At 43.3% G+C, this 12,526-nt stretch overlaps 1 protein-coding gene and 1 pseudogene across 1 annotated transcript in view; one reads left to right on the forward strand and one right to left on the reverse strand.

Annotated features, from left to right (window-relative positions):
- The window catches only part of LOC124789122 (cGMP-specific 3',5'-cyclic phosphodiesterase), a gene marked incomplete at its 3' end in the record, with an annotated part of 552,400 nt that overhangs the window by 193,151 nt on the left and 346,723 nt on the right, over positions 1 to 12,526 (forward strand). The gene's annotated exons all lie outside the window — the stretch shown is intronic.
- LOC124790553 lies at positions 644 to 760 on the reverse strand (annotated as a pseudogene).

Here is a 12,526-nt window from a genome sequence, read left to right on the forward strand (position 1 = left end):
AAATCATATACTTACTAACAAGGAGATGCCACGACGTTGGGTTCACAAATTTACTTCAAACATTGTATACCTTTAGTAGGCCATTAAAACAACGTAACGTGCAAGTAGCGAGGTTCACCACGCTGTTCCCGGCGGGGTCAGGGATTTTCTCTGCCTCGTGATGTCTGGGTGTTGTGTGATGTCCTTAGGTTAGTTAGGTTTAAGTAGTTCTAAGTTCTAGGGGACTGATGACCATAGATGTTAAGGCCCATAGTGCTCAGAACCATTTGAACCATTTTGAACCTTCACTACTCTGGCAATTCCGAGAAAATCGCAAGAGAACTTTTACGCGTCTCCTATATCTGTGCGTAGTTACCGGACGTTAAAATTAACGGTAGTCATGTGATTAGCGTTCGATCCATGTAAGAAGAACGTGTATGAGGCAACAGTCCGATTCATAAAAAGTAATCCCTCTTCAGGCCAGGAGTGGCCTACCGGAACCATCCGACCGCCGTGTCATCCTCAGAGCAAGATGCGGATAGGAGGGGCGTGGAGTAGCACACCGCTCTCCCGGTCGTTATGATGGTATTCTTGACCGAAGCCGCTACTATTCGGTCGAGTAGCTCGTCAATTGGCATCACGAGGCTGAGTGCACCCCGAAAAATGGCAACAGAGCATGGCTCCCGGATGGTCACCCATCCAAGTGCCGGCCACGCCCAACAGCGCTTAACTTCGGTGATCTCACGGGAACCGGTGTAACCACTGCGGTAAGGCCGTTGCCCACGGCTCGACTCATGCTCGAGCTTAATTGTAAATCTTTTTTTTTTTTCATCACTGGTAACATTATTTAATTTATATGACATTTGAGAGGTAATATAATGAAAAAAGCAACACGTGTATTTGCCTGAAGTATTTGCGTGAAATATCATGTCGGTATGACAAATACCATCCAGCAACGTGTGTTGTCGAGAGCGCATCCGACGAGTAATCGTAAATTACTCTTGTGGTTTTAGACATTGTGACTTACTGCATTACTGATTGTGAATAACGTCATTCGCATCGTTATTTATCGAGTTTTGACTTGTGCTTTCCAAGCCCGTCCCTCGTCCCTGAAAATATAACTACAAATAGTAAATAGTGAAATAACATATTAAATTTACGATAGCTTCGTGAAAATGCACGTGGTTTTTTTCATTATATTACCTTTCAAATGTCATATGAATTAAATAATGTGACCAGTGATGAGAAAATATAGTTTAAAAAGAAACGTGAGATTCCAACCATCGACGTTCTCGGCACGCGCTATTGCTAACCCTTTAACCGCAACGACTTTTGATGTCTGCTACCTTCGCACAGATAGATCCTTACATAACAGAGGCATAAAACTTGTCTTGCAATTTTCACGGAACTGCCACAGTACTGCACCTTGCTACTTGCACATTATGTTGTTTTAGTGGCCTACTAAAGGTGTGCGAAGTTTGAAGTAAATCCGTGATCCCACCTTCGTTGCCTCCCTTTGTAAGTCTGGTTGAAATTCATGCGTTCCAGAGCAATATTACATGTCACCCGCACTCCTTCCAACTCTCTCTCACATCCCTAGGAGGGTTAGGGGTATCTTCGCCCCCCCTCTCCTGTTGTTATTTTTTTTCTTTTTTGCACAGTAATGCATATATGTAGCAGGTTTGGATTCTGTTTCACGAATTCCAGAGTTTTGTTTTACATGACACTCCTTCCTAATTCCATCCTACCGCTAGCTGTTTAATTTCATACTACTGACAACAATCACCCCAACAACACTGACAAGTGTGTACTCGACACTAATATAGATTACTTCCGGTTACTTTCACATATCACCCGCTTCACACACCCTACTCACATCTGAGGCTGTCAGATGTATCCTATCTCAACAGCATTATAACAAGTCATGCATATGCACCAAGTTTAGTGGAAACTGATATACAAAAATTTTACATCATTACTTTACAAAGAGAAGTTGCAAAAGTTGGGTAGTTGCAACAAATATTTTACAGACAGTCCCGCGCCCTTAGACGTGTTTCTAAAAGTTCACCACCACGATGTCCCATTTCAGTATATACGACAACAAAAACAAACATTTTGGCAGGCGATGAACTCTGTGGTGCAGCCGTATAAAGTATCAGTATCGACCTTCATTATGAGTCAAATTAGCAACCGTCGTCTGTGCGGATGGGCCAGTTAGGTAGCAGAGCTTGTTTCCGTAAACTGTAGACCACACACTTGTCAGTTTCCCTTTCACCCCTCCTACTCGCTGCAAACGCTCCCCTTTCCGGGACTTTTAGTACCAGCGAACATAAAAGACACATAACTACAAAATAGTTATAATGGAGGGCCTGTAATCATTTTCCGTTCGTTTTCGGCCAAAAACAGCCTGAGACGAACGCTGCATGGCTGGGAACCGTTGTCGTGATAGGAGAGCCAATTAACTTTCTTCTTAGTGCCTCGCTCAATCTCTTAGCGCTTCCAGATAAACAAATAGTGGAATATTCCCTTTATGTCGAAAGACAAATGAGTTTTATCAGTTTTCTTTTCATCTAATTCTGTTGTTACCTCGAGTCTCCAATGACACCGGTAACATCAGTGACTATTAATTTTATACACCGCCTGACAAAACGGTGAATCGTCGGCGGGTATGTAAATGATTAGCGATGCAATCTATGACAGGTACAACTGCAAGCAGAGTGCATTAGCGTTGTTCTAATTTAGAGTTGTTACCTGGTCTGTTACCTGGTCTGGTCAAATAGAGGTAATGCAGGAGTAGGTTTAATAATGAATAGAAAAATAGGAGTGCGGGTTAGATACTACAAACAGCATAGTGAACGCATTATTGTGGCCAAGATAGACACAAAGCCCATGCCTACTACAGTAGTACAAGTTTATATGCCAACTAGCTCTGCAGATGATGAAGAAATTGATGAAATGTATGACGAGATAAAAGAAATTATTCAGGTAGTGAAGGGAGACGATAATTTAATAGTCATGGGTAACTGGAATTCGTCAGTAGGAAAAGGGAGAGAAGGAAACATAGTAGGTGAATATGGATTGGGGGGAAGAAATGAAAGAGGAAGCTGCCATGTAGAATTTTGCACAGAGCATAACTTAATCATAGCTAACACTTGGTTCAAGAATCATAAAAGAAGGTTTTATACCTGGAAGAATCCTGGAGATACTAAAAGGTATCAGATAGATTATACAATGGTAAGACAGAGATTTAGGAACCAGGTTTTAAATTGTAAGACATTTCCAGGGGCAGATATGGATTCTGACCACAATCTCTTGGTTATGAACTGCAGATTGAAACTGAAGAAACTGCAAAAAGGTGGGAATTTAAGGAGATGGGACCTGGATAAACTGAAAGAACCAGAGGTTGTACAGAGTTTCAAGGAGAGCATAAGGGAACAATTGACAGGAATGGGGGAAAGAAATACAGTAGAAGAAGAATGGGTAGCTCTGAGGGATGAAGTAGTGAAAGCAGCAGACGATCAAGTAGGTAAAAAGACGAGAGCTAATAGAAATCCTTGGGTAACAGAAGAAATATTGAATTAAATTGATGAAAGGAGAAAATATAAAAATGCAGTAAATGAAGCAGGCAAAAAGGAATACAAACGTCTCAAAAATGAGATCGACAGGAAGTGCAAAATGGCTAAGCAGGGATGACTAGAGGACAAATGTAAGGATGAAGAGGCTTGTCTCACTAGGGGTAAGATAGATACTGCCTACAGGAAAATTAAAGAGACCTTTGGAGAGAAGAGAACCACTTGTATGAATATCAAGAGCTCAGATGGCAACCCAGTTCTAAGCAAAGAAGGGAAGGCAGAAAGGTGGAAGGAGTATATAGAGGGTTTATACAAGGGCGATGTACTTGAGGACAATATTATGGTAATGGAAGAGGATGTAGATGAAGATGAAATGGGAGATACGATACTGCGTGAAGAGTTTGACAGAGCACTGAAAGACCTGAGTCGAAACAAGGCCCCGGGAGTAGACAACATTCCATTAGAACTACTGACGGCCTTGGGAGAGCCAGTCCTGACAAAACTCTACCATCTGGTGAGCAAGATGTATGAGACAGGCGAAATACCCTCAGACTTCAAGAAGAATATAATAATTCCAATCCCAAAGAAAGCAGGTGTTGACAGATGTGAAAATTACCGAACTATCAGTTTAATAAGTCACAGCTGCAAAATACTAACGCGAATTCTTTACAGACGAATGGAAAAACTGGTAGAAGCCAACCTCGGGGAAGATCAGTTTGGATTCCGTAGAAATGTTGGAACACGTGAGGCAATACTAACCTTACGACTTATCTTAGAAGAAAGATTAAGAAAAGGCAAACCTACGTTTCTAGCATTTGTAGACTTAGAGAAAGCTTTTGATAATGTTGACTGGAATACTCTCTTTCACATTCTAAAGGTGGCAGGGGTAAAATACAGGGAGCGAAAGGCTATTTACAATTTGTACAGAAACCAGATGGCAGTTATAAGAGTCGAGGGGCATGAAAGGGAAACAGTGATTGGGAAGGGAGTGAGACAGGGTTGTAGCCTCTCCCCGATGTTATTCAATCTGTATATTGAGCAAGCAATAAAGGAAACAAAAGAAATATTCGGAGTAGGTATTAAAATCCATGGAGAAGAAGTAAAAACTTTGAGGTTCGCCGATGACATTGTAATTCTTGGAAGAGGACTTGGAAGAGCTGTTGAACGGAATGGACAGTGTCTTGAAAGGAGGATATAAGATGAACAACAACAGAAGCAAAACGAGGATAATGGAATGTAGACGAATTAAATCGGGTGATGTTGCGGGAATTAGATTAGGAAATGAGAAGCTTAAAGTAGTAAAGGAGTTTTGCTATTTGGGGAGCAAAATAACTGATGATGGTCGAAGTAGAGAGGATATAAAATGTAGACTGGCAATGGCAAGGAAAGCGTTTCTGAAGAAGAGAAATTTCTTAACATCGAGTATAGATTTAAGTGTCAGGAAGTCGTTTCTGAAAGTATTTGTATGGAGTGTAGCCATGTATGGAAGTGAAACATGGACGATAACTAGTATGGACAAGAAGAGAATAGAAGCTTTCGAAATGTGGTGCTACAGAAGAATGCTGAAGATAAGGTGGGCAGATCACATAACTAATGAGGAGGTATTGAATAGGATTGGGGAGAAGAGAAGTTTGTGGCACAACTTGACTAGAAGAAGGGATCGGTTGGTAGGACATGTTTTGAGGCATCAAGGGATCACAAATTTAGCAGCGTGGAGGGTAAAAATCGTAGAGGGAGACCAAGAGATGAATACACTAAGCAGATTCAGAAGGATGTAGGTTGCAGTAGGTACTGGGAGATGAAGAAGCTTGCACAGGATAGAGTAGCATGGAGAGCTGCATCAAACCAGTCTCAGGACTGAAGACCACAACAACAACAACCTGGTCTGATTCGGTATATAAGGACAGGAGCAGCGTTAGACGTTGAGTGATCACTGAGATCACGCGTACTCGTATGAGACAACGCTATCAGAACGTGAAAGAATCTGGAAGGGCCCTCTTTGTGGGCCTCCATTTAGCCGGCTGGTCGCAACATGCAAAATACAAATTTGTCTGGCATTTGTATGTGGCAGTTGTCTGGTGTTGGACTACATGTGAACGTGAGGGCAGCCATAATGTTCATCACAGTTCCGATCGACCAGGTGTGACCACCACGAGAAAGAATCGTCGTACTGCCCATCCCAAGCACATCGTAACCTCTTCAGCTGTGCTCCTGCCACCGGAGAACAAGTAACGGTCTCTCTGCAACATACTATCCCATCTCGCGGCGACCTGGTGAGGGCTCCCATACTTAGAATATTTTGAAGACGCACAGCGGTGTTACCCCTGGCCTTATGGTGGTGGTGGTGGTGGGGGGGGGGGCTTCAAATGGTTCAAATGGCTCTGAGCACTATGGGACTTAACTGCTTAGAACTACTTAAACCTAACTAACCTAAGGACATCACACACATCCATGCCCGAGGTAGGATTCGAACCTACGACCGTAGCGGTCGCGCGGTTCTAGACTGAAGCGCCTAGAACCGCTCGGCCACCCTCTGCCGGCAGGGGGAGGGGGGCGGCGAGCCATTGTGTATCGTGGGGGGGGGGGGGGAGGCGAGTCATTGTGTATGACTTGAGGTCACACCTAGTAGTGACTGAGGGAACTCTGACTGCTTAACGGCTGATAAGTTGTGGCTATCTCTGTTGTTGTACGTAAGTGGGCGAGTCGCCTGCGGTTCAACAGTCCTTTGTACAAGCTGCCTGCCGCACTCGCGAACTGAACAAACAAAAGACCAAACAATCGATTCCACTCTCAGATAAAATCCAACACAATCGCGCAACTTTTAAGTTGACAAATATTCACACAGGTAAGCGCTAATGCAGCTGAAATTTCATTACCTACGAAATAAAAATATAATTAAATTTGTATAGTTAAAATATAACCAGCTAACTTTCAAGATAAAAAGAAAAGAATATGTTTCTTGTCATGGCATCATTGGAAACAACGTCATAGTGAGACTGCGAGTCAGTGGGCAAGAATCGGCCGACGATGTTATGTTTCACTAGAATCACATCATCAGAATGTTGTGGAAGAAAACGGAGAAGTTACAAAAGTTATTTGCAAATATACTAAATTATTCGGTCTCACTCACTATGATTTAAATTAAGGTTGCTCGGATTAAAACGGGTGTAAGACAGGGATGTACTCTTTCGCCATTACTGTTCACTCTGTACATCGAAGAAGCAGTGATGGAAATAAAAGAAAGCTTGAGGAGTGGAATTAAAATTCAAGGTGAAAGGATATCGATGACACGATTCGCTAGTGACATTGCCATCCTGAATGAAAGTGAAGAAGAATTACATCATATGCTGAATGGAATGAACAATCTAATTATTACAGAATATGGATTAAGAGTAAATCAAAGAGGGGAAAGTATTGAAAAGTAGCAGAAATGAGAACAGCGACAGACTTAGTATCAAGATTGATGGTCACGAAGTAGATGAAGTTAAGGAATTCAGCTACGTACGTTGCACAATAACCAACGACGGACGGAGCAAGGAGGACATCAAAAGCAGACTAGCCATGGCAAAAAGGGTATTTCTGGCCAAGAGAAGTCCACGGGTATCAAAAATAGGCCTTCATTTGAGGAAAAAATTTCTGAGAATGTACGTCTGCAGCACAGCATTGTACGGCAGTGAAACGTGGACTGTGGGAAAACCGGAACAGAAGAGATTTGAAGCATTTGAGATGTGGTGTTACAGGCGAATGTTGAAAATTGGGTGGTTTGGTAAGGTAGGGAATGAGGGGTTCTGCGCAGAATCGGAGAGGAAAGGAATATGTGAAAAACACTGACAAGAAGAAAGGACAGGACGATAGGATATCTGTTAAGGCATCAGGGAATGACTTCTGGTACCAGAGGGAGCTGTAGAGGGCAAACACTGTAGAGGAAGACAGAGATGGGAATACATCCAGCAAATAATTGAAGACGTAGGTTACAAGTGCTGCTCTGAGATGAAGAGGTTGGCACAGGTAGGAATTCGTGGCAGGCCGCATCAAACCAGTCAGAAGACTGATGACCAAAAAAAAGTTGGTTCACAGTTACTTTCATCAAGAACCGTGAATAGCAATATGCTAACATTTTCTAGATTTTTTTGGATCACCAATGGTTGGTATGCACATCATTTTCCGGAGTCGAGGCAACTCACAAAACGTGCATATACTGGACAAAATCAAGCCTGCATAGCAGTATGATAATAAGTAATGACAAAATGCAGTCATAAACTGCGAAACAGACTCGTAAATTGTGAGAAATGCAATGCAAAGACAGATGCAAACGCTATATGTGACGCTTACTCGAAAAGTGATAAAGCCGCTCCATACTGCAGCCGTACACCAAACAGCAATTCTCCGGCGAATGAGACGCGAACAGTCGCCGTGCGTTCGCCCAAAAATCGACAACTCCACTCTCTAAACGAACCCTTACTATACTGAGTCCCTCACACTGTTCAAAATTACTGTAGGAGGGGAGGAAATTGCAAGGTTTGCCCCTTGCTGCCTGCAGGGAACTCCTGCAGAATTTTCTCATCCAGCATTTGTTGTATACACTATTAACAAGCCGAAGTTGTTTCGCGTCCGGCCGTCCTGCTTTCCCTAGAACGCTTCAGGCAAATGCCGAGATGGTTCCTTTGAAAGGACGCGGCCGATTTGCTTCCCCATCCTTCTCTAATTCGATGGGACCGAAGACCTCAACCAACCAAGCCGAAGTTGGTAGAATACCAGCCCTCACCTTATGATTTGGGGGAAGATATCTGGCCGTATAATTCTAGCTCTCTTCCGACACTGTTAACGAGAATGTAGCAGTGGCCCTGCTTTCCTGAATCCGTCTTCCAGACGACCTATGGGCTCTGTTCAAACCTCTCAGGACCCCTCGTGGCTAGCACAACTTCGAAAAGCGCTTTTGCAGCGCTCTGGCTTGAGACACACTCAAACCAGCCTACTCGCACGACCGCTGCACGTGAGAAATTCCTGTTGGCAAACCTCTCGTAATTCCGTCATTTTCAACCCACTTCCGAAGAGTTGCAGGTGCCACGCCTCGCCACATTCCACTAGCTGAGGAAAACACGAGTTAATACACCAGAATTCACAAGCCCGGCTGCTCCATTCAGGATTTACGATAATACAACGTGAAACGTCCCCTTAGAAAAATTAATGAATTACTGTGCTGGTAAACCACTTACGTTATTTGATTTTCAAACAGCTGAGCAGAACTTAACGTACTCAGACATTTCTCTCTTTACTTATTCTGATCGTCACTAAACTAACACACAATATATTAGCGCAACGCAATCTGACTTTCAAAAATTCCTACAAAAGAATGGCCCTGACTAACAATAACCTATACCTTTCATGAATCACTTACCTCACAAAAGTCTTCATTACTCGAACTACTGCATTACAGCGAGCGCCAATACTGCCAGCTAAATAAAAGATTCCAACTACTGAAGGCACTAACTACTGATAGGCATAGTTAGCAAATGAAAGATTTTGATAAAGAACAAACAATGTATTTACCTTAACAGTGTTCAAAAGTCATTTTATATATATATATATATATATATATATATATATATATATATATATATATATATATCAGTTCATGACATCCCGTCTTACAAATTTACTCTCTCTGATGGACACACGTCCAGATCATCCGCTATCAAAACTCCGCCATCTCTCTCCCCACATCCACCACTGCTGTCGGCTCACCTCCAACTGCGCAACGCTACGCGCTGTTAACAGCCAACTGCCCAACACTACAATAGCAAATTCCAACAATGCAAACCAGCCACAGACTGCACACAGCACAGTCAGTGATTTTCATATAGAGCGCTACATGGCGTTACCAACATAAAAACCTAAGCAGCCTACTTACAAACGTAAAACGATTAACTATACTGGCACAGATGATTTACTGTTAGAAGGGTACAACTTTGAAAGAGTAAATAGCTTTATTTATCTTGAATCAGTAATAACATCAGAAAACAAAATGGAGGCAGATGTAACAAACCGAATTAAGGCTGCCGACAGATCATATAGAGCACTATACACCATGGTCAAAAGTAAGAACCACTCCTTATGTATGGCAGAAAGGCTTGGGTACTGTCGGAGGCTTTGGAGGAGAAGCTAAATATATAGGAAAGGAAAGTGCTGAGGAAGACTTTTGGTCCTACAAAATAAGGTGAAATATGGAGAATTAGGACTAATGAAGAAATAAAGACTCTGTACAAAGAACCTGATTTGGTAACCTCAATCAAAATGGGAAGGCTAAGATGGTTGGGACATGTCAAGCATATGACAGAAGAAAGGCTCCCAAAGAAGATGATGATCGAACATCCTGGTGATAGAAGAAGGAGAGGACGACCGCGTATGAGATGGCTTGAAGATGTGGAAGCCGACCTGAGAGCAGTGGGAGTGGGGAGGCGGCGTAGGGTTCAAATAGCTCTGAGCATTATTGGACTTAACTTCTGAGGTCATCAGTCCCCTAGAATTTAGAACTACTTAAACCTAACCTAAGGACATTACACACATCCATGCCCGAGGCAGGATTCGAACCTGCGACCGTGGCGGTCGCGCGGTTCCAGACTGTAGCGCCTAGAACCGCTCGGCCACCCCGGCCCGCCGTGGTGCAGGGGTGCTGAAGACTGAGACGATTGTAAATCTGTGATTGAGGAGGGCAAGGTCGTCAGAGGACCGTAGTGTCGTGGAGTCAGTCAGTCAGTCAGTCAGTGATATTGGCACTTGGCAACGTCTGACAAACCACTGTCGTCACACGCTACGTCACGGACACCAGGCGTCTTCAAGCGTTACTTCTCATGAGACAGTATAGTGGTGCCATTTTTCAGCAGGACAATGCTCGTCCACACGTGACACGTGTCTCCATGAAATGTCCGGGTGACGCTGAGATACCACAGTGGCCAGCAAGATCACCAGGTCTGAACGTGTTAGATCCATTTTTGGGACCATTTCGGGTGTAAACTCCATCCCAGTGCCAGTATTCATGATAACAGGATACCAAGGACCAGTTACAACATATGTTAGCCACCTTGCCTCAGGAGAGGATACAAACGCCTTACGACACTCTTACCAACGGAATAGTGCACGCGTCCAGGCCTGAGGGTGTGCGACGCGATACTGGTAAGTGTACTCATACTGCCATGTTATTTGTAAATTTGATTCGATGTTGTAATCACTGAAACAACATCACTTACTCTGTCCGCCTGTGAAGTGTCATTTCCATTCCTTTCATTTCTTTCCATTCTGGGTGCTTCACGTTCTTTGTCAGGCAGTGAACATATTCCGCATTGTCCTGCCACATCTGTTAACCCTTCACGATGTCTGCTTGTGAAACACTGTCTCATTTTCTGTTAAGAAATGCCTTAAATTTCCGCTACTGGTTACGTTCTTCAGGCGACGGGTGCCTGGTCCATTTCAGAGTACACTGGTACGCATGAAAACAGTTTCAGTAGCGCTCGGCAAATTCCTACACACCTGTTACTTGAGGCCGTTTATGAACGTATCTGGTAAGGGAATTTAGATTTCTTAACACATCTGAGGTGGCCTCCGACAGATACCCTAGACATATTACTACTACTACTACTATCATCCAGAAGATCAAAGGGCTCGGCAGTGAGAGCCAGCATATGTGGAACAAGACATAAATGTTTCTGAATTCACTTGAGCAGTGGTTATTGAGGAAGCCCCTGTCAAACACACAGAAGATTCAGTTTCGCATGACAACCTCTCTGCATGGTGGACAGAACACGGCTATCTACTTCATGCTTCGGTTACTTACAAGAGAACCCCCCCCCATCGCACTCCACCAGATTTCCTTGTAAGAGGACCAGTGGACAGCCTGTCAAAAACTGAACTCAGCTCAAACGTGAAAACAGGAAGAAGGCGTGCTGAAATGCGAAAAAAAGCAAAATAGGAACAGTGAACGGTCCAATGACAAGAGTTCCAATACAGAGCAGCCAGAAAGAGCAACAGCGTCGTGGTTAAGTACCTTGTTGGACTGTCTGGCGGGTGAGCAGAATTCAAATATCCATCAGACTAACTTTTTTTCGCCCTCGCTGTTCACTTTATTCAAATTTGTGTCTGTGTCTTGGTGTAATGTCCGTTTGCTACAACGAGGTGTCAGGTACGGACCTATAATGACAGTCGATTCTGCGCAACTACACTAGTAGCAGCCGAAAGGAATGGTCTTCGAACGGGAACGGCAAACGTTTGATGGCAAGGCGGCAAGTCAACCGAATCTTCGTACGTGTGTCATACGATAGGAATCTCTTATAGACGCATCTAATTTGTACACCTGGTGAGTGAGTGAAATATGCCTCCTTGCCCGATATAAGTGTTTGTCTGAATGCGAATGTGTTCTCCCAAGGATGAGAACTATTAGGTTGTCACGATAGATGCAAAAAATGAACGCAACAGTTTCACAATCGCACAGTTCCTCTGTGCTCTGTCAAAACATACGTTTTTAACGTTTATGGAGTTGTGTACCGTTTGGAAGTGTTGACTCTTGAATTAATTTGTTTTAGCATAGTTCACAACCGTCTACATTTGTTTTCATTTCTGTGAGGCGTCTATGTGGTATCTCGCCTGCTCTCACTATTCATCACATTTACTTGTGACGGTAAGGTATTCTTATCACATGTCTCGTATTCTATAACCAATGTATAGTATGGCAACTTCCAAGACTACAGAAAGAGAACAAAGATTTCAATGACCGGACGGACAGTTCACAATGTCCTGAAATAAAAATAAATAACAGGAGGGATATCTGAACTCGCTTGGCCCAATTGGCAGTCCTACACGCTAACCACTTAACTACGACGCCATGGCTGTTCATCTGCGCTCAATATTGCACTTGTTAAGCTTGGACCGTTCACGGTTTTTATTTTGCTTTTTTTTACAGTTCAGTTCACCTTCTTCCTGTT

Source organism: Schistocerca piceifrons, chromosome 3 (genome assembly GCF_021461385.2).
Source record: "Schistocerca piceifrons isolate TAMUIC-IGC-003096 chromosome 3, iqSchPice1.1, whole genome shotgun sequence".
Lineage (NCBI taxonomy): Eukaryota > Metazoa > Arthropoda > Insecta > Orthoptera > Acrididae > Schistocerca > Schistocerca piceifrons.